Source organism: Silurus aristotelis (genome assembly GCF_946808225.1).
Source record: "Silurus aristotelis genome assembly, chromosome: 2".
Classification (NCBI taxonomy): Eukaryota; Metazoa; Chordata; class Actinopteri; order Siluriformes; family Siluridae; genus Silurus; species Silurus aristotelis.
In genome coordinates, this window is record NC_139575.1 from 30896243 (window position 1) to 30918278 (window position 22036).

Below are 22036 nucleotides of genomic sequence, written 5' to 3' on the forward strand. Positions count from 1 at the left end.
TAGAAAAGCTCTTAGTGCTGCTGAACAGCATATTTCTCCACCCTCATAGAAAATAACAAGCAAAATCGTAGATTTTAATTCAGTACTGTAGCAAAATTAACAGGAATTAAAAGCACTGCACTAACATGCACACCATCAATAGGTAGTAATGATTTAATCTTTTACAATAATGAAGTTGAAAACATCAGGCAAAAAAAACAGATTAATATAAATCCAAACTATTTTATAAATAACCTTATAGACAGCAGTGTAATGATAACAGACAATTAATTACAAAGTTTTACTCCTATTTAAGAGAATGACTTAATTTCATTTATTTCCTAATCAAAATCATCAACTTGTATTCTCGATCCCTTGCCTACAATTTTTTTTTTTCAAACAGAATTCCAGAAGTAATTGAACCTGTTCCAAAATTATTAAACTCTTCCATTAGCAATGGTAATGTACCTAAATCTTTTAAACTGGCTGTTATCATCCCCTATCTAAGAAACCTGACCTTGACCCTTGTCAGCTCTCTCACTATAGGCCAATATTACAGTTTTTCTCAGTTGCTTTGGAACATTTCTCGAATCATCCTTAAGATTTGCAAATCAGTAAGTGCATTTTGAACAATGTGAACAAACAGCACAATACATTGGATTTCTTGCAAAAGCCTGTTTTTTGCTCAAAATCCTTAGAACTTCTCTCAAAAGTAAGTATTTGTGTCAATGAACATATTATTGCCATCAAAACACCTTTTATCATTGTTTATGAACAAGATAGTCAAAATGTTTAGTCATTTTTTTCAATATGACAATGCTTTATTTTAGTATTTCCTGATGTAAACTATGTTTTGGATTACAAGTATTGAAAATGCACGAGGCTGAATTGGCAACTATGAATTTCAACAGCACAAATTCACACATTACTGTATGTGGGATATTGATTGTAAGAGACTGGACAGGATTCACACTTTTTTTTTATTTTTCTTTACTAGTGGACTGACAAAAAAATTACAATATAATGTCATTGTGATAGAAAATAAAAAGACACAAATAAAAATTCCAAAAGGTAAACATAGGAAACACTTCTTAGGCAGAACTGCGCATGCCGCACTATACAGTGTAATTTGTCTCTACCCCCTGACGTCCCAGTCTGATTTTCATCCACATCACAACAGATATCATCCCTTGCAATACCATTGTGAGGCCATGATTGACAACATGGTCCACAATAGTGGCTCTAATTTAATCTAAAATGTCTCTAGCCTCTTCTTCCTCTTCCTCTATTTTGCCTCCTTACCGTTACAGCATGCATCCTTATTCCTGGCTCTCGACCATGTTCGTTTCCTAGTTGTTCATACATTTTCAACAATTGTAAATCTGTGTTTTGCTCTTTTTATATACACTCGCCAATTACAGTAAAAGTTTACGAGATTCAGCCTTGACCTATTTTAGAGATCTAGTTGATTATTGGTTGATCTGAAACTGAACACGCCCCTTCATTAGTGACATTCAAGGTTCATCTGCACAATTCCTCAATTCAAGACACATTTACCAAAAAGAGTTTAAAAGAACTGTGAAGAAGAAGAGCTTGACAAATTTTGACAACTGGTTTAACCATTTTGCATTTAATGACTTATGCAATTAACTGGTGCCTAAATGTTTTGGGGGTTAAGACTATTTAGGTGAAACTACTATAATACATTTTGATCAACATGACATAAACAACTGATAATGTAGGAAAAAGCAGACACTTGTACACAATTAATTAAATGATGTACAAAAGCATTTGCAATTATATCAAAGCAACAAGAAATGTTCTTATGATGAGCACAAATGACTAAATGATGTGGAGGTTGAACAAGTAGTTTTGAGAGTTTCATTTTTGATCTGAGTAACGCTCCAAAGCGACTGAGAAAAATTGTAAACCTCCCCTTTATTTCTAAGATTTTAGAAAAGGTCGTAGCACAGCAGTTATGCTCACACCTATTTAGAAATAACATTTTTGAAATAAATCAGTCAGGATTTTGGCCTCATCATAGCACAGAGACAGCACTGGCTAAAGCAGTAAATGACCTGTTTTTGGCCTCTGATCAGGGTTGTGTCTCCTTAATCGTTTTGCCTAACCTTAGTGCATCTTTTGACACCATCAAAATCATAATATTTTTGATCATAATATCCTCTTTGCTAGACTAGAAAATGTTGTTGGAATAAAGGGAACAGCTCTCTCCTGGCTTAGGTCTTATTTGACTGAACTTTATTAGTTTGTTGATGTAAATGGTGAGCTCTCCAAACTCTCTAAGTTAAAGTTTGGTATTCCGCAATGATTCAATTCAATTCAATTCAATTCAATTCAATTCAATTCAATTCAATTCAATTCATTTTTATTTGTATAGCGCTTTTAACAATGATCATTGTCACAAAGCAGCTTTACACTGATAATGTGGTAATAAAAAATTAATATGTTGTTTATAAGTGTAGGTTTGTCCCTGATGAGTGAGCCGGTGACGACTGTGGCAAGGAAAAACTCCCCCGAGTTGGCATAAGGAAGAAACCTTAAGAGGAACCAGACTCAAGAGGGAACCCATCCTCATCTGGGTTAAACCGAATGTCCATTTATTGCAGATATACAATGTTGGGTTACAGTGATTGTGATCAGAAGCAAACTGTAGTCCTTAGTCAGTGTAGCAGACTGTTGACTACAGTCCAAATCCATCCTTAAAGCTCCCGTTCTTACTCCGGAATTTCATGGAACCACCCAAGGCGTTGATGAGAAACCGGCTGCAAAGAGTGGCCTCCAAATGAAGAGAGGCAGGCATGGACAAGGTGGGAAGATCCGCAGAGGGAAGAGGGGCAGGAACAGTGGTCACTGGAACTTCAGGAGCATGTTTAACTCGACCGAGAGAGTTATGCAATTATCTGCAATGATCTGTCTTAGGCCCACTGCTTTTCTCTTTATATATGCTGCCTCTGGGTGAAATTATACATAAAAATTGTATTAGCTTCAATTGCTATGCTAATGATACACAGCTGTATATTTTAGCAAAGCCAGATGAGAGAGATCAGCTTTAAAATGTTGAGGAGTGTGTAAAGGACATTAGACAGTGGATGCTTGATAACTTCCTTCTGCTCAACTCGGATAAGACGGAAGTACTTTTACTAGGACCACATGCAGCTAGAGTAAACCTTCCGATTACGTAGCATCTCTGGATGGTCTTTCTGTCTCAGTGTGTACAGCAGTCAAAGACCTTGATTATTGACCCTAGTCTTGCCTTTGAGGCTCATGTGAATAACATTATCAGGATCGCCTTCTTTTACCTTAGTAATATTTCTAAAATTAGAAATATGATGTTACAGGATCCAGAAGAACTAGTTCATGCTTTTGTTAATCTAGATTAAACTACTGCAATGCTTAACTGTTTGGGTGTTCGAGTAAGTGCATAAATAAGCTTCAGTTTGTCCTGACTGCAGCAGCAAGGGTCTAGATCTAGATCTAGACTAGATCTGTAAAATATGACCATATTACCCCTGTTTTAATCAGACTACACTGGTCCCAATTAAATATCACATTGATTATAAAATACTACTACTGAGATATAAAGCACTAAACGGTCTCGCGCCGCAGTATCTGAGTAAACTTCTATACCAGTATGATCCCCCATGCCTACTTAGATCAAAAGGTGCAGGCTATTTGATTTACATTGATTTTCTTCAAGAATTTGCTCGTTTTCTTTCAATCCTCTTGATAAATTTTGATAAAGTTCTGCTTGTAGGAGATTTTAATATTCATGTAGATTATGCAACTGATGCCCTAGGACTATAATTTGTGGACTTATTAAACTCTTTTAGGGTTAAACAAAACATCACCAGACTAACTCATCATTTTAATCAGACACTAATATCCCAGGAAGCAGCTGTCACTGATATAGATATTTTACCTCAGAGTGATGAAATCACAGACCATTACCTCACCATGTTATCGACTTGGTAGGACTATTGTTCCGACCAGTAAGGACAGATTCAGAAATAACCTGCCTGATTTATCTCAATTTCTTACTAAACCCCTAAATGCTAACAATCTTGATGAAATGGCTAACAACATAGAAATTATCCTCACTAGCACATTAGACACTGTTGCTGCCATTCGGTTAAAAAAGGTTAGAGAAAAAACACCTGCACCATGGTATAATAGTCATACTCACGCCCTCAAGAGAACAGCCCGTACTCTGGAAAAAAATGGGGGAAAACTAAATTGGAGGTATTAAGAATTGCATTTAAAGACAGTCCCTAAATGCTGAGCAACTGAGCAAACTCATAGAAAACAACAAAAACAATCCCAGGTTCCTTTTCAGTACAGTAGCTAAAAGAACAACAAATCAGGTAACTGAAAAATGTATTCCATCAGAGTTTAGTAGTGAGGACTTTATGAATTTCTTCACTGAAATATTTGAGTGAACATCTCCTGATTTGATCTCCCCTAAAACTCCACAACTACACTGCTTTACACGTATAGGACAGGAAGAGCTGTATGATGTCATTACCAAAGCAACATGTCTGTTAGATCCCATTCCAACTGAACTACTGAAGGAAGTGTTACATACAGCTGGTGAGCCTCTTCTGAATATTATTAACTCCTCACTATCTTTAGGTCACATCCATAAACCCCACAAGTTAGCAGATAAGCCCCTCATTAAGAAACCTAATTTGGATCCAAACACGCTATCAAATTACAGACCAATTTTAAATCTCTTGTTTATGTCTAAGATTTTAGAAAAGATTGTGTCTGCACATTTATATTCCTATTTACAAGAGAACAATATCTTTGACGAGTTTCAGTCAGGTTTTAGGCCCCATCATAGCACAAAAACTGCTCTAGTTAAAATCACTAATGAACTGTTTTTAGCTTCAGACCAAGGCTACATCTCTCTGTTTGTTTTGCTACATCTTAGTAGATCTCTCTTATTGATCATGATCTTCTCTTAGATAACTTACAAAATTACATCGGCATTCAGGGACAGGCATTAAGCTGGTTTAAATCCTACCTGTCAGATCGTTACCATTTTGTAGATTTAAATGGAGAGCTATCCAGGTTTATGCAAATAAATTATGGGGTGCCACAAGGTTCAGTTCTAGGACCCCTGCTTTTCACAATATACAGTGGGTACGGAAAGTATTCAGACCCCCTTAAATTTTTCACTCTTTGTTATATTGCAGCCATTTGCTAAAATCATTTAAGTTCATTCTTCTTCCTCATGAATGTACACACAGCATACTGACAGAAAAACACAGAATTGTTGACCTTTTTGCAGATTTATTAAAAAAGAAAAACTGAAATATCACATGGTCCTAAGTATTCAGACCCTTTGCTGTGACACTCATATATTTAACTCAGGTGCTTTCCATTTCTTCTGATCATCCTTGAGATGGTTCTACACCTTCATTTGAGTCCAGAAATTTTTGATTATACTGATTGGACTTGATTAGGAAAGCCACACACCTGTTTATATAAGACCTTACAGATCACAATGCATGTCAGAGCAAATGAGAATCATTAAGGTCAAAGGAACTGCCTGAAGAGCTCAGAGACAGAATTGTGGCAAGGCACAGATCTGGCCAAGGTTCCAAAAAGATTTCTGCTGCACTTAAGGTTCCTAAGAGCACAGTGGCCTCCATAATCCTCAAATGGAAGACGTTTGGGACGACCAGAACCATTCCTAGAGCTGGCCGACCGGCCAAACTGAGCTATCGGGGGAGAAGAGCCTTGGTGAGAGAGGTAAAGAAGAACCCAAAGATCACTGTGGCTGAGCTCCAGAGATGCAGTCGGGAGATGGGAGAAAGTTGTAGAAAGTCAACCATCACTGCAGCCCTTCACCAGTGGGGCTTTATAGCAGAGTGTCCCGACGGAAGCCTCTCCTCAGTGCAGGACACATGAAAACCCGCATGGAGTTCTCCAAGATGGTGAGAAATAAGATTCTCTGGTCTGATGAGACCAAGATAGAACTTTTTGGCCTTAATTCTAAGCGGTATGTGTGGAAAAAACCAGGCACTGCTCATCACCTGTCCAGTACAGTCTCAACAATGAAGCATGGTGGTGGCAGCATCATGCTGTGGGGGCGTTTTTCAGCTGCAGGGACAGGACGACTGGTTGCAATCAAGGGAAAGATGAATGCGGCCAAGCACAGGGATATCCTGGACGAAAACCTTCTCCAGAGTGCTTTGGACCTCAGACTGGGCTGAAGGTTTACCTTCCAACAAGACAATGACCCTAAGCACACAGCTAAAATAACAATGGAGTGGCTTCACAACAACTCTGTGACTGTTCTTGAATGGCCCAGCCAGAGCAATGACTTAAACCCAATTGAGCATCTCTGGAGAGACCTAAAAATAGCTGTCCACCAACGTTTACCGTCCAACCTAACAGAACTGGAGAGGATCTGCAAGGAGGAATAGCAGAGGATCCCTGAATCCAGGTGTGAAAAACTTGTTGCATCCTTCCCAAAAAGACTCCTGGCTGTATTAGATCAAAAGGCTGCTTCTACTAAATACTGAGCAAAGGGTCTGAGTACTTAGGACCATGTGATATTTCAGTTTTTCTTTTTTAATAAATCTGCAACAATGTCAACAATTCTGTGTTTTTCTGTCAATATAGGGTGCTATGTGTACATTTATGAGGAAAAGAAATGAACTTAAATGATTTTAGCAAATGGCTGCAAAATAAAAAAGAGTGAAAAATTTAAGGGTGTCTGAATACTTTCCGTACCCACTGTACATGCTTACCTTGGGAAATATTATTAGAAGGCATGGGATACCCAACTATATATCTCATCAAAACCAGACGATGCAGCTCAATTGGCTCAGATAACTGAGTGTGTCAAAGAATTAAAAGATTGGAGGACTCATAACTTTCTATTATTAAATTCTAATAAAACAGAGATTTTGCTCATCGGCCCAAAAAACAGTACACAGAAGCTCCAGCATTTAAACCTGCATTTAGAAGGATGTTCTGTAACTACTAGTTCAACAGTAAAATACCTGGGAGTTATTTTAGACAGCAACTTGAATATCATATCAACCATATTATATCAACCATAAAAACAGCCTTCTTTCACACTTAGACACACTCTCCCAGTTTGCAGACAAGAGCAGACAAATGATGTATCTTTTTAGCGACTCCGACACACATCACATATCATAACCTCGTGCTTGTTAATATTATGAACAGCAGCTACGCTAATTCCTCTCCGCTGCTTCTCTCTCTTTACCCATCCCGAGGCATCCTGAGGTTGCTCCAGCCCCAGTCACGTCCCACCTTATGAAGATTGTGGACCTTTAAAATAGTAGATGCCAACCCTGCAAACATCCTGAACCATCTAGAGGCATACCAGCGCTATTTGGATCCCACTTCAGGTGGAGTTTGGACATTGGACATTGGACCTCTTTGAGTGTTTAAAGGCTCTGGCATGGAGATGCTGGTGTTGGATGATCGCAAATGTTGAGCTATTGTATGAGTTGCTCAGTAGCTCCTGGTTCCATAATCTCAAATGACTGTATAAGACTGTAGAAAGGACATCACGCATAATCTTACATTCCAGTGCTTATGTTAGTTCTCACTCCCCAGTGTTCTGTATTGTTCAAAGACTATAATCACACTCTTGATATCACCCAAATAAGGATAGGTTCCTTTTGAGTCTGGTTCCTCTTAAGGTTTCTTCCTCATAACATCTAAGGGAGTTTTTCCTTGTCACAGTCGCCATGGCTGCTCATCAGGGATAAATACACATCGTTCACCTTAATTGTTAAATTCTGTAAAGCTGCATTAAAACAATGTCTGTTGTGAAAAGCACTATAGAAATAAACTTGACTTGACTTGACTTTGTTGGTACCTCAAATAATGAAGACTACAGCAGAGGGCAGATCTTTTTCTTATAAAGCAGTTATGGAACAGCAACAGTTATTAAAACAGCCTTCCAATTAGTGCTTGGGACTTTAAAAACATATTTGTTTAGTCAAGCCTTTTATCAGTAGATTTTTCTTAGGTAAAGGAGCAGATCTGGAGGGATCATGGATATGGAGTGTTCAGTGAACTCGGATATTTGTATACTGTCGTCCCCTCACTCTCACTCGTTCACTTAAGTTTGTTGACAGTGGTGTGTCGGGCCGTCTCTTATCCCAGTGATCCCTCATGTCTGTGTTACCTTCTGGCTCTTACTTTTAGTAATGTTGCCATAGCGAGTCTGCCGGAGTCCCTGCACAGTGTCCTTAACTTTTATACAACAATAAGGATGCTTACCAACTCATATCTTTATCTCCCTGTCAACCCTCTTTTCTCTCTCTCTCTCTCTCTCTCTCTCTCTCTCTCTCTCTCTCTCTCTTCTCTCTCTCTCTCTCTCTCTCTCTCTCTCTCTCTCTCTCTCTCTCTCTCTCTCTCTCGGTTGAGTTAAACATGCTCCTGAGCTACCAGGTACAAGTGACAAGTGACCCCTCTCCTCTACTCAGATTTGTCCGCTTTGTCCCGGCCTGCCTCGGGATGGTGTTCTCTTTGAATTGAGGCCACTCTGTGCAGCTGGGGATGAAATTACAGAGTAACACAGGAGCTTTGAGGATGGATTTGAACTGTAGTTAATGTCAACAGTCTGCTTTACTGAATTAGGACTACAGTTTGCATTTGTTCACCATCACTGCACACCTCAACATCATTTACCTGTAAAAAAAAAATGGACATTCGGTGCCACCCAGATGAGGATGGGTTGCCTCTTAAATCTGGTTCCTCTCAAGGTTTCTTCCTTATGCCTTCTCAGGGAGTTTTTCCTTGCCACAGTGACCACTGGCTTGCTCATTAGGCACAAACTTACAATTATAAAGAACAATCTTATTTATTGTTTATCACTACATTATCTGTGTAAATCTGCTTTGAGACACTGTTAAAAGCGCTATACAAATAAATATGAATTAAAATGGAATTAAAACTTTTCTTTCATTTGTCATTTGTTGTGTTGTTTTGGGTCTTGGTTTGCCAGCATAATGAGGTTTTTCAGAATGAATTGTAATGCATTTCCCTGCAATATAAATGATAAATTCATTCTGCTGATATCTAGTTATCCCCAATGCAGAAGGAAGCCATGACGCTACCATCACCATGTTTGAAGATGAGCTTGCTTGAGATGGGAGGCATGATTGAGATGGTTTGGACATGTGCAGAGAAGGGACATGGGGTATATAGGTCAAAGAATGCTGAGGATGGAGCCACCAAGAAGGAGGAAAAGAGGAAGTCCAAAGAGGAGGTTAATGGATGTGGTTAGGGAAGATATGCAGGTGGTTTATTTGAAAGAGGCAGACGTAGAGGACAGAGAAGTGTGGAGACGGTTTTTTTTTTCTAGATTCTAACATTTTTTCAATTCTATTAATTTGCACTCAAAGAAATCATTAAAACGAAGCACGGAAGAAAGAAAGTAATCAAATGTAAGTGTAATTACTCTTTAATTTGGCAGAATGTTGCCCCTGGCTTGACCTTGAGGATTTTAATGGGTTAATTCATTGAACTAAATTAAACAATCTGACACCAAACTAAAAAAAAAAAACAGGCTAAAAATCCTGCAAAAGTATTTTTTGCATATTATATACATTAGCAAAAAAAATCTGAGTGGGTAAGGCGAAATGGCTTTTGATATGTTTTGGGAGATTCGTGGGAGTTTTGTGAACATGAATTTTGAAGGTCGAATTAATTAGTCAAAGGATATGGACCAAACCATAATGCCATATTGGGAGGAAGTCCTACCAGTTTGATGTCCATTGGATTTATGGGTGCAGGATTCACTTTATTTAAGAAGTTGAAGAAGAAGAAGAAGAAGAAGAAGAAGAAGAAGAAGAAGAAGAAGAAGAAGAGAAGTTAAATGAAAGGTTAAATTAAACATGACAAAACATAGTACTGAACATAGCTTCCAAGTTTAATGTTGACATAATTTAATAAAATAATGATGCCATAGTATAAAAGAAATATAGACTCAGTTTTATGAATTATGGTTTAAGAACAAGCAGCTGAAGAGTTATAAGTTCTTCAATATTGTGTTATTATAGCACCACCTAAGGGTGCAGTTACAGTTATATTGTTGGTCTGCCTCAAGGCAAGGTGCTTGACTAAATTGTCACGTTTTGAGATAGTCAAGTTTAGTTTGATAAGAAATGAGCTTACAGGATACAGTTGTTTTATATGTGATCTTCGACTGACATCTAGTGGCATTTCTTGTCAAATCTGAATGGAAAAAGGTTTTGATTGTGAAAATCAATTATTTCTTTAGACAAAGCAGACAAAATACCAATATTAAATTAGGTCCATCAGTCAGAGGCCATTAAAAAATGCTTATATTTTGCACTCTTTCCTAATTTGTTTATTTGCATTATAAATTATATTGTATATATAATTATATATGTGTGCTGTATTCCACTGATATTCAGTGTGGTGGGCAGAAAGAAGTGGTGCAATACTTCTTTCAATATTCCATTCTATTTATGTGCAATTCATTCTGCTCATGAACCACAAATTCTTTTCCATCAAAAGCTTTAGTGCAACTTATAGTTTCTATAAATTTTTTTCACAAATTAGGGCTAATTTAATAATCTAATAATTTAAAATGTGAAAAGCGACTATCAAGAGCTTGGATTTGATTTGGATTTGATCTGGACATTACACTGCACATCAAATTTTTTGCTTTATGAACACTGTTGGGTGTTACTTATAGATTTTTGGCTGCTGATCATGAAAATCACATCCTAATTTGTCCATTGCAATGTTTCTTTGCAATTATTAGTTTTGTGCATGTCTGGGCAGGCTGGAGCTAGCTTTACACTGTCTCAGCAGGCTTTTAAAGTGGCTTGCATACACAGATGCTGCTCATTGGATTAATATAGACCTTATAGTGTGTACATATTGTTTTAGAACATAGCATCGCCTCAGTAGCACTGTAACAAGTAATTTAAATGTTATACGTTTTACAGGACGATTGGTGTCGGTCGATATGTCTCGGTAATGTTGTAACAGTTGTGCTATATATATATATATATATATATATATATATATATATATATATATATATATATATATCAGTGACACTCAATAACTGCTTTTTTGAAGAAAGTATATCAACTGTACTTCGGCTGTAAAATTAGAGATCAAGACAAGGAATGTGCACCTCACATTTGGCACTAGAAAGACAATGCTGTTTGCTGTCCCAGTGATATGGCAAGAACATAACTGTTACTTCTGTTAGACTAATGTGACTGGTTTCTATGCCAAAAACAAGAAGTCAACTGATAATCTGCCTTCAGCGATGAGACCCATGACAAATGACGACAGTCTTCCAATTACGAAACCACCAAAAAATTGGACCTGATGGACTAGATGAAAAAACTGCAATGCAGGAAACTGGCAGTGACATTGATCCGGATTTTAAACCGTGCTCCTTAGTCGATCCAGTCAGAACGAAACAATCTTGTTAGAGATTTGGGTCTGTCAAAAGCAAAAGCTGAATTGCTTGGTTTGAGACTTCAGTAATGGTGTTTGCTGTCAACAGGTTTCTGTTTTTCGAAGCCGCCGAAATGATATTACCAAAATCTTTGCACAAGATGACAGTCTCTGTTACTGTGTTGACATCGAAGGATTGTTTTCTGCTTTGGGTTGTGACCATGACCTGCAAGAGTGGTGTCTCTTTATTAAATCAACAATGTAAAGCTTTAATGCTGTTTTTTTACACAATGGCAAAGTTCACCCTTCAGTACCTGTTGGCTGTGCAGTGCACATGAAAGAAACCTATAAGAACATGGAAATGTTGATAAAGCACATTCAGTAAAGCAAGTACAACTGGAATATCTGTGGAGAGCTGAAAGTCATTGCTTTGTTACTGGGACAGCAGCTCAGGAATACAAAGTACTGTTAAATCTGAATATCTTAAAGAATAATGTTGTTGTAGACAGAGCTGGCCACTTCGTAAAAGGTGAATTCCAGAACAGAAAAATGTGGCACATAAAAATGGGACTTGTGAAGAATTTTGCAATTAACAAAGAAGGTGAAGGTTTTCGTTATTTAAGACCGATGTTCCCTATAATATCTAAGGACCAGATCAAAGTGGGCATTTTAGTTGGCACTCAATTCAAACATGTTATGAGTGAAAAGCGGTTGGAAGATCTGTAAATTGGGGCAGAAATTATTGCCTGGAAAGCTTACAAAGATGTTGTTGACCATTTTCTTGGCAGTTACAGAGCCTTACATTACATTCAGCTGGTAGACAAACTTCTCAAAGCATACAAAACAATGAAGTGCAACATTCAAGATTCATTTCCTCCACTCACACTGTCAGTGACAAACACAGAGAAATTCATACTTACGTATGAATGCTGTTCATAGACTTCAGTTCAGCATTCAACACAAACATCCCTCAGCACCTGATTAAGAAGCTGAGCCTACTGGGCCTGAACACCTCCCTCAGCAGCTCTATGTTGTTTAATGTAGCACCAGGGTTCTCCAAGAGTTGAACCAGGACTTGACTGACATTGTGTGTTTATTTGCTTGCTTGTGGATATTTCTTTATTTGGCTGATGATACATTTTTCTGGCATATCACGAAAAAACATCATTATGAAGCATTGAAAGACTGCTGGTGCTGAATAGCCCACATTGTCAGAGCGTAGTACTTTAAGTGGCCAGAGGTGCTGAAGAAAATTTTTAATTCATAATCTTTACAGATATGAATCAGGTTGTAGGCACTACATCCAACTTGGGGAGAATCTTGCCATCTCTTAACTCTTATAGTTTAGAGTGGACTAGAAACAGGGGATAACAATACTTGACTTTTGTTTGAATCCTTAGTAGACTATGCATACCTTTATCTGTATCAGGAAAATATAACAGGAGGAAATTGCTGATATGTTGGGACAAATACATCCCTTTTCAGAGTTCATTTACAGTTTATATGTCTGACACACAAGAGGTAAATTCTGTATACTGGAGGTGAAGTACCAGCCATTAGTTTAATGGCACAGTGCTAAATGTGCTAAACTGGCAGCCCACTACAATGTGCTAAACTGGCAGCCCACTACAATGACCTTACGTCCTTAACGTACAGATATTCAGTAAGAATCTCCATTTTGGTCTCAGTTTTCAGACTTTTAACTGTAATTGTTGCTATGCATTAGATCAATTTAGAAGACAGTGAGAAAGTGTAACTATCATTGTCTCTTTTAGTCCAAGTGAATCCCATTACTATATACAAATTGACCACTGCTGAGATTCATGGTGGAATTGGAAGTTGTGGTATAATATTGTTATATATTAATGCAATACATTCGTTCTTGGTGACATGACATAAAACTGTATCTTACAGTAGTGATTGTTCAAAGCAAAGAAAAAAGAACTGTATTTTTTGCTTTGCAATATACTAAAAACAGCGGTGAGTCCACATGTGTTTGTGTTGATTTTTTTTACCCATATTTATCTTGTGAATTACCAGGGGAGATTTTTTTTTTTTTAGCAAAATACATTATGTTTGCATAATAATATAATAATAATAATAATTGTATCCTCCAAATCCGAGGCCCTGGTCCTCAGTAGGAAAAGGGTGGCTTGCCCACTTCAGGTTGGTGGAGAATTCCTGCCGCAAGTGGAGGAGTTTAAGTATCTTGGGGTTTTGTTCACGAGTGAGGGAAGGGTGGAACGGGACATTGACAGATGGATCGGTGCAGCTTCTGCAGTAATGCGGTCGATGTACCGGTCTGTCGTGGTGAAGAAAGAGCTGAGCTGCAAGGAGAAACTCTCGATTTACCGGTCAATCTACGTTCCTACTCTCACCTATGGTCATGAGCTCTGGGCCATGACCGAAAGGACAAGATCCCGGATACAGGCGGCCGAAATGAGCTTTCTCCGCAGGGTGGCTGGGCGATCCCTTAGAGATAGGGTGAGAAACTCGGTCACTCGGGAGGAGCTCAGGGTAGAGCCGCTGCTCCTCCACATCGAGAGGGGTCAGCTGAGGTGGCTCGGGCATCTGTTCCGGATGCCTCCTGGACGCCTTCCTGGGAAGGTGTTCCGGGCGCGTCCCACTGGGAGGGGACCCCGGGGAAGACCTAGGACACGCTGGAGAGACTATGTCTCCCGGCTGGCCTGGGAACGCCTCAGGAAGAGTTGGAAGAAGTGACTAGGGAGAGGGAAGTCTGGGCATCTCTGCTTAGACTGCTGCCCCCGCGACCCGGCCTCGGATAAGCGGGAGAAGATGATAATGATGATGACATTATGTTTGCAAACAGCTCGTATTCTACTGTGATTTGTGAGCCTACCTTCAATCAGATCCAAACATTAACAAATATCAATTTTTGTAACATTGTGCGACTGTACATTTTTGTTAAGATTTTTTTTTTTTATTCTTTATTGAAAAACATTTCTTTAAGCTAAATGTCAGACTGAATTATGCACACTGAACTTCATTTAGGTTAATTTATAGGTTTTCAAGTATTACTTGGGATTTGAACCAGATCTCACACAACCAACACAGGCAGAAACACCTTCTTCAAGCAATCATTGTGATCAGCTATTGATAACTGCTTTGAGGTGCAGAATTGTACAGTTTGTAATCTTAAGTTTTTTTTTAACAAGGATACATGACATTCTTTCTATTCCATTTGATGTTCTTGGAAATGTAACTAACTTTCCCAGCACATGTTTTACTGAGAAGCCAACTGTGACGGTGTGGTGTGGATATTGCCAATTACAAAGTGGGTTTCATGCAGCATTAGCTACTTAGTTTCTATTTCTGAGCTGCAGCATTTAAACAGTCTTGCAAACTTTCTTTTTATAATGTTGTATTGCTCTATCTAGCACACTGAAATAACAGGCAGCTTGTTTGCTAATATTAGATTGCTATCTTAACAATCTAAACTACAACTTTACTCAAAAATGTTAATTTTTGTGCCTTGCTGCTTGCCTTTGAAAGCTGACACTTTGACTTTTCTACTTACTAGATTTTCAATATTAAGCACAAAGAAAATACTAAATGCACAATGGAATTTATTTAAAGATTAGATCCTCATACATCCTTTAGCCAATATTATCTTTTTCTGGGCTGTTGTGATGCAATATTTTATTCTTCTATTTTATATATTTTATATATACTTGTGCTTGTGTTAACCCTTTTAACAATCTAATTACATTCCAAATCTGTGTAAATATTCGTGTTAACAAATGTTTGAAAAATGTATGCAAGTTTTTTCCATTTTTTATAAGACAAATTTTCTTATAAAAAAACAAACAACAATTTTGTGGGTACATTGTAATAAATGTTACAGAGTGTAATTTACGGTGGCCGAGAAGTGCAAAGCACATTAACAAATCAGAAAACAAATTAACAAATTAGAAAACATTAACAAATCTGAAAACAAAATAACTAATGCAAAAACAAAATAACAAGTTAAATGGAAATTAAAAAGAAAAATGTGTTTTGAAAATAAATAAGAAAATAATACAAGATAATTATAAAGAACCAGGTGCTAGTCTGAAATATTGGTAAAAGTGACATTAAAAAGTGTACTGCCCTCGGTCACTAGAGGTCCTCAGAGACATTTATTTCCTATTTACCTTCCAAAATGAAATTTCATGCAAGACTGAGAGTCCATGGGCAAGGTGTCATTGTTTTCTATTGTATATGTCTTGCAGGGTTTTTTTTATTTATTATTTTTGTGCATTTGGATTCATGGTTGGTAGTCTATTTTGGAAGCACTCTGGATGTGTAGGTGTCAGATATAATCAGTTCATTACATTTTTAACATAAACCCCATTTAACATTTCTTGAATTGTGGTTTAGTGCTTTGGATTTAGATTATTAATACATTTAAATTGTGTTCTCACAATATGACAAAATTTGTGTTTAGATGCATACTGCATTAAAATTATAAGCAGTCTAAAGAGTGCACTCTGATGTATAAGGCCTAGATATTTTGTGACAGTGGTTTTGGCAAAAGCACTTCATTCATTTGTATACAGATAATAACATTCATAATATATTGCCATAGCCATCTTTGGCTGTAATCCAAGGGAGCAAAATTAGATGGGCATGCTCTCTCTCACCTGTCAGTCACAGCTTATAATGTTTAGAAGGGTTGATAGCGCTTTACTCCAAGGAAATTCGCTGCCGTCACTTGTCTCAGAGGAAGCCTGTGTTAGCCTTAACTCTCACTGGTTTGTAGCTCTCATATAATAGGGCCGTGCTAGTTGGTGGATGGGATTTTCTATTTGACCAATTTGAGGACAAAAAAACTGAGTGCCTGTCAAATGTTTGGAAACACCTAGTTTTTGAGAGACACATGCATATTCCTTTTGCTAATATGCGAGAAACTAAATAATTTATCTGTAAATATACAAATTAGAAATATACTGTATAAATATTTTCATTGTTTCATAGTCCAGTTAGGACGCTGTTGAAGTATGAAATGGCAGCCATGTGATTTAATATTCCTTTCCTGCAGAGTATGTCTCTAACCTTTCCAAATCCAAAAAAAAAACTAACTATTGAGGAATTTAGATTATATTCATGCCGTACTAAGACTTTTGATAATCTAAAGGATGGCTTACCATTGATGTACAATTATTTTTGTTAATACAACAGCTTTTACTCTTATGTAGCCAACTGATGGTTGAACAGTTTACAATATGATGCCAGTCTCATACTTTATTTTCAATCAACATGCCATTAATGCAAATGATACAACAGCTTTACTGTAAATCTCTCTCTCTCTCTCTCTCTCTCTCTCTCTCTCTCTCTCTCTCTCTGTCTGTCTATATATATATATATATATATACAGACAGACTATATATTGTATTGTATATTGTATATATATATATATATATATATATATATATATATATATATATATACAAACACAAACACACACACAATACTCTGTAGTGCGCTATGACACAGTTCACTGATTATGCACAAAGACAGGAAGATGAACCCTTCTGGCATAATAAGTGAATCTAGGTCATGTCTTTAGTCCAGATTCCACAAGGCAGTGCAGTGGGGTATTTGTTTTTCAGGGCTACATATGGACAGCTTCCCATATTTTCCAAGATGCACACAAATATATGCAGAGGTCCAACCACTACACAAACCTAAACAAAGACATTTAAATCACTATCTTAGAATTCAAGATGTTTACCTGGTATCTGGCTGTGTTTGAGAGGGGAAAAAAGGCCTTTATTTGTCACATATACTTTATCACACAGAATTTTTTTTCTCCAGATATCCCATCTTTTTCGAAATCTTGGGTCAGAGCAGAGGGTCAGCTATGATACAACACCCCTGGAGCACAGAGGGTTAAGGGCCTTGCTCAAGGATACAAGAGCGGCAACTTGGTGAAACTTGGGCTTGAACCCCCAACCTTCCAATCCAGTTTTTGTCCTTGATTCCATAAAAAAAACCCATGCAACTCAGCCAAGACCTCAGAAAATAATCATGGACCAACTTTCAAACAGCATAAATATGTTCAAAAAATAGTATAGTGATTTAAATCTTGGGATCACACTGACACTACCTCATTCATGAAGGACAAACAAATTAACTCACTTGGATGAATTAGCTTCAGTCTAAAAGGTTAAACTGAACCTTAATACAATGACAAAGAATAGGTTGAAGGAGTTTGAGGCATTAGGTATCAAAGTATGCACATCCAATATTAATAGTAGAGTCCTGCATCACAATAGCATGAAAGTCTGTCTGAAAAAAAAGCAAGACCAACATAAAACATAGCGTGGATGTAAACCTTTGACTGAATTGAAATCAAATATACTCAATAAAATCTACAACAAATCTTAGGTCTTTTGAAATGACCACTTAGATATAACCTAGTACTGTAATTGCAAAGAACAATACTACAGAAATGAAACTTGGAAATAGTTGTGAGTAGTTAATGTGCAGCTTGTATAGCATTACAGATTTACTGTCCTCTGAAAATAACTCAACATACATGTCAAATTAGCTGGCAACAAATGTGAGTACACCCTAAGTGATAACAGCTATGTTATTTTACCATGGAAAGCCACATGTCCTATTCATCATGTTCATGTTTTTGACTGTTTGACAGGACCATACAAATGTGTGTATCTTGTATTACAGCAGTTAAAATTTGGTACTTTGAGTACAAATCTCTCATACTAACTACTGAATGTTCAACATGACACCTCATGGTAAAGACTCTCTATGGATTTGAAAATTAGGATTGTTGCTCTCCACAAAGATGGCCTAGGTAACAAGAAGATCAGCAACACCCTGAAACTGAGATATTGTACATATAGAGGTCATACAAAGGTTTTCCAAATTGCTTTCCACTCTGAACAGGTCTCTCAAGGGTAAATCAAAGAAGTTGAGTCTTCGTGCTGTGTCCCATTACGTCTGGCATAAAATTATCGTTGCATTTCAGAAAAAGAACATCATACCAACAGTAAAATATGGTGGTGGTAGTGTGATGGTCTGGGGCTGTTTTGCTGCTTCAGGACCTGGATGACTTGCTGTGATAAATGGAACTGTGCTGTTTCCCAAAAAATCCTGAAGGAGAATGTCCGGCCATCTGTTCGTGACCTCAAGCTGAAGCAAACTTGGGTTCTGCAGAAGGACAATGATCCAAAACACACCAGCAAATCCACCTCTGAATGGCTAAAGGAAAACCAAATGAAGACTTTGTAGTGGCATAGTCAAAGTCCTGACCTGAATCCTATTGAGATGCTGTGGCATGACCCTAAAAAGGCGAAACCAGTTATTAGGCTTAGGGGTAAACACTTTTTCACACAGGGCCATGTAGCTTTGGATTTTGTTTTCCCTCAATAATAAAAACAATTAAATATAAACTGCATGTTGTGTTCACTTGTGTTATCTTTTACTAATATATAAATTAGTAAATATATATATATATATATATATATATATATATATATATATATATATATATATATATATATATATATATATATATATATATATATGATTCAAGAAACCATGAAAAGCAGTGTTATGCACAAAGAAATAAAGCATAAAAAGGAGATATCTTGGAAGACAGACATGCTGGAATAGAGCCATAGAAAGGGATGTGTATTGCTATAGCCGGTGAAGACAAATTGATGGGAGCACTATTTTTAGCCCTATTGTATGAATAAGTGCAATTTACAGACGATTTGCAATCACTGGCAATGTGCTGATGGCGCTCTGTCCACAAATCACACCTCAGTTCTCCGACATGCCCTGGTCACGTGACCACTGGGCTGGAGAGCCACTTTTCCACTTTACTTCTCTCATCAGACCTTAAGTCATTTTCTTTGTGTAATGCTATAGGTGGAAGATTAATCATTTGGGTATAGATGCTGCCGACAATGTAATGAGAAAATATAGCGCAAGACGTTTGTACCGTTTTAATCCCGCAAAGATAAAACCTGCGCGTTATATGTACCTATATACTATATACATTACCCATATATATATATATATATATATATATATATATATATATATATATATATATATATATATATATATATATATATATATATACATATACACACACATTCTAAATACGTACTAAATAATTGATATGAAATATTACATACATACATAATATGAAATATGAAGTATTGTATTGTATATATATATACAACATAAATTTGTCTGTTTCCCAATATGGTCGGGAGCTGGTTATGAAGTATTGTTGCCAGGTGCTAGATTGACCTTTTTTTTTTTTGTTTGCTTCAGTTAATTCTCAAATTTTGTAACTTTTTGTTATATATATTTGTAAATAATTACATGTGACTTGAATTACATGTGAAAAAAATGTTGAGGTTAGGGATAATACTTTTTTCACTATCGCTTTTCTATTAGGATGCGTTTGTGACTCTGATCTGGCAACCGTGGTGTCGGATCTGCGGAGGATTACACTCATTCCTAAATTTCCTCCTGGCTAATACCGATTTTTCATTTCTTTTTTAAAAATTTTTTTTAAGTTTTTTGTCAAGATTTTTTTTTGACCGTTACAGAATCATAAAATGCTGATCACAAAATACGATTTAACTTTACACGTTTGTCGTCGTGTTCACAAACATTTGACAAAAATCTTTATTGAATAAGAGTTTCATTCAGATTATGATCACAAACTATTCTTCGTTACTGCTCGTTTTTCGCCTGAACCGCGTCTTTTGACCAGACAATTTAATTTTCCGCTTCATGCGCAGTGAAGCCCTGAAGCAGTTTTGCTGTACTGGATGCACTATGCGGGTTGAGCTGCAGTCTTCTTGCACTGGTCAGTAATTTCAGGTGGTTTGCGGGCGCTTTCTGCTGCCTCAAAGTTCCGTTTTGAGCTGTTTCCTGACGTCGTCCATCTAGTCCAGGGAAAATACAGAAGGATTAAGCATAGGTTACAAAAAAAGACAAAGAGACATCCTTTTTGTCTGGTTGGATTTAAAAGTGCTTGGTGTTTGCACACTTCCGTACAAGGTGGAAGTCAGATAGACAGGTGTGAGAGAGATAGAGAAAATAATGAATAGAAATCTGGATCTGTCCATTATTTTTTCCACCCTACCCCCCACTCTTCCATCATTGCTCCCTATATCTTGCAGAGCTGTGAAATGCTTTCGTTTATCTGTCGCATCCAGACCTAGTGTTACCTAGCAACATGGCATGGATCATTAAGTTGCCCATTTCCTTCATCCTATTGTGTGTTCGTGTGTGTATGTGTGGTTGTGGGGTGGTATTGGTGCTGATGGTGTGTATGGGGTATTTTCCTTTCTTGCATGTGCCAGGCACATATCTACAATGAGTTGTACATAGTTAATTAGCATTTCTATAAACCCTGTAGCAAAATGCTACCTTCAGCATGTTAAGTACAGCAGAGGAACGGACCAGACCCTGTTTAATGATATTAATACAATCAATTGAGAATTCATAAGTGCAATCTAAGTAAAAAAAACAAATGTTTATATTTTAGTATTTATATTAAAATTACATTCATTTAAAGTCTAAGTAAGACATTTAGGAACAATTTAGCTACATGGATCATTATTATTAATATCTCAATATTATAATATCATTATTATTCAATATAGCTTATTATTGTCTGCAGGCTATTGAAACCTTTATTGTCTGCTTATTTCTACTCTCAAGGTTTAAGGGTTAAACAGCTCATTTTTATATAGTGTGAAAACCCTTATGCATTAATGGAAATGCCATTTGGGGCATTGCTATTTGAAAGGGTAAATCAGTGTAAGACAATAGAACAGATTAAATGAACAGCCACTGAGAAATTGATCAAGCCTGAAAGTGACTTTGAGAAAGGTAATGATGTGTGCAGAAGCCATTTTCTGCCATTTGAGGGAAAAATCTGTCGTTTCTTAAAATGATGTCACAGCTTGTGTTTCATCTGTTGTCCATATTTAGCAAATGAACATTCAAGTCAATGAATGTTAAAGCTCAGCTGCAGGTGCTCATAATTTATTTCAAATACTCACAAAACTGGAAGAAAGAATCATGCGTGTTTAGTTTAACCAATTACATGCTAATATGGGGGAGTGGTTCTTGAACCCACTGGATAATGTATGTGCATGGTACCCTTTAATGGACTGGCAATCCATTTATATGCAAAATGAATGAATGCAAACCACTAATATAATAACTATATATAACAGTAGAAACTGACCATGAACAATATTGCACATGCCAGTATGGACGAAGATTATGGAGTGTACTACAGCGACCTTCTATTTTAACAATGTCTTGTGTCTCCAGCTAAAGGCAGATACTATTTACTAGTGAGACTCCCATTATGGGTGAGTACCCATTAAATGAATGCAAACAGCTGGGTTAAATGTAAGCGATGTATTACATAGGTTTGCATAAAGCCTGTAAGAAACCTTATATTTAATATGCATATAATCATATCTGGGGCATGGTGCACTTTATTTTTTGGGAATTCTCTTTAAGGTCAGAACACACATGGCTATCAAGAACATGCAAATGCCTAATAACCATGTAAACATGTCTCTGA

General features: G+C 37.0%; 1 long non-coding RNA gene across 1 annotated transcript; it reads right to left on the reverse strand.

Annotated features, from left to right (window-relative positions):
* Positions 1-949: 949 nt before the first annotated feature.
* Positions 950-1891, reverse strand: LOC310718404. Its single transcript, XR_014531144.1, has 2 exons — positions 1742-1891; positions 950-1658 (listed from the first exon to the last, which is right to left on the reverse strand). It is a non-coding gene; the product is annotated as an uncharacterized lncRNA (long non-coding RNA).
* Between the last annotated feature and the right edge of the window lie 20145 nt (positions 1892-22036).